This window comes from Arachis duranensis, chromosome 9 (assembly GCF_000817695.3).
Source record: "Arachis duranensis cultivar V14167 chromosome 9, aradu.V14167.gnm2.J7QH, whole genome shotgun sequence".
Lineage (NCBI taxonomy): Eukaryota > Viridiplantae > Streptophyta > Magnoliopsida > Fabales > Fabaceae > Arachis > Arachis duranensis.
Genome location: NC_029780.3, coordinates 100,410,421 through 100,412,595, shown reverse-complemented (window position 1 = coordinate 100,412,595; position 2,175 = coordinate 100,410,421).

The following is a 2,175-nucleotide window of genomic DNA, read 5'->3' as shown; positions in this document are numbered from 1 at the left end:
CAACCAAACTCTAAGTTTGGTGTTGAACCCCCACATTCAAACTCTAAGTTTGGTGTTGGGAGGTTCTAACATTGCTCTGAGCATCTGTGAGGCTCCATGAGAGCCCTCTGTCAAGCTACTGACATTAAAGAAGAGCTTGTTGGGAGGCAACCCAATGTTATATTTCATCTATTTTCCTTTGTTATTTTATGTTTTTTGTAGGTTGATGATCATGAGAAGTCACAAAATCAAATGAAAAAGCAAAAACAGAGTGAAAAACAGAAAGAAAAACAGCACACCCTGGAGGAAGAACCTGCTGGCGTTTAAACGCCAGTAAGGCTAGCAGATGGGCGTTTAACGCCCAGTCTGGCACCATTCTGGGCGTTTAACGCCAGAAAGGGGCACCAGACTGGTGTTAAACGCCAGAAAAGGGCAAGCACTTGGCGTTAAACGCCAAAAATGGGCATCAGCCCGGCGTTTAACGCCAGAATTGGCCAGAAACGCATTTTTGCATGCCATTTGGTGCAGGGATGACTTTTCCTTGACACCTTAGGATCTGTGGACCCCACAGGATCCCCACCTACCCCACCACTCTCTCTTCTTCTTCACCCATTCACCAATCACCTCAACACCTCTTCCCCAAAAAACCCTTCACTTATCAAATCCCATCTTTCTCTTCACCACTCACATCCATCCTTCATAAAACCCCACCTACCTCATCATTCAAATTCAAACCACTTTCCCTCCCAAACCCATCCATACATGACCGAACCATACCCTTCCCCCCACTCCTATATAAACCCATCTTCACTCCTTCATTTTCACACAACCTAAACACCACTTCTCCCCCTTTTTGGCCGAACACAAAGCCATTCCCTTCTTCCTCATTTCTTCTTCTTCTACTCTATTCTTTCTTCTTTTGCTCGAGGACGAGCAAACCTTTTAAGTTTGGTGTGGTAAAAGCATTGCTTTTTGTTTTTCCATAACCATTTATGGCATCCAAGGCCGGAGAAACCTCTAGAAAGAGGAAAGGGAAGGCAAAAGCTTCTACCTCCGAGTCATGGGAGATGGAGAGATTCATTTCAAGGGTGCATCAAGACCACTTCTATGAAGTTGTGGCCTTGAAGAAGGTGATCCCCGAGGTCCCTTTTTCACTTAAAAAGAGTGAATATCCGGAGATCCGACATGAGATCCGAAGAAGAGGTTGGGAAGTTCTTACCAACCCCATTCAACAAATCGGAATCTTAATGGTTCAAGAGTTCTATGCCAATGCATGGATCACCAAGAACCATGATCAAAGTATGAACCCGGATCCAAAGAATTGGCTTACTATAGTTCGGGGGAAATACTTGGTTTTTAGTCCGGAAAATGTGAGGTTAGCATTCAACTTGCCCATGATGCAAGGAGATGAACATCCTTACACTAGAAGGGTCAACTTTGATCAAAGGTTGGACCAAGTCCTCACGGACATTTGTGAAGAGGGCGCCCAATGGAAGAGAGATGAGATCCCTGAGATTCCTCAAGCGATGCACTTTCCTTCACAAAACTATTGGGAGCAACTGAACACCTCCCTAGGAGAATTGAGTTCCAACATAGGACAACTAAGGGTGGAGCACCAAGAACACTCCATCATCCTCCATGAAATTAGAGAAGATCAAAGAATCATAAGAGAGGAGCAACAAAGACAAGGAAGAGACATTGAGGAGCTCAAGCACTCCATAGGATCTTCAAGAGGAAGAACAAGCCACCATCACTAAGGTGGACCCGTTCTTTAATTTCCTTGTTCTTTATTTTCTGTTTTTTTTTTTCGAAAATTATGCTTGTGTTTATCTATGTTTGTGTCTTGTGATCATTAGTGTCTTAGTGTCTATGCCTTAAAGTTATGAATGTCCTATGAATCCATCACCTTTCTTGAATGAAAAATGGTCTTAATTGAAAAAGAGAAGAATTGCATGACTTTTGAATTTTACAACAGTTTAATTATTTTGATGTGGTGGCAATATTTTTGTTTTCTGAATGTATGCTTAAACAGTGCATATGTCTTTTGAATTTGTGGTTCATGAATGTTGGCTCTTGAAAGAATGATGAAAAAGGAGAAATGTTACTGAGGATCTGAAAAATCATAAAAATGATTCTTGAAGCAAGAAAAAGCAGTGAATACAAAAAAAAAGAAATTTTCGAAAAAAAAAAGAAAGA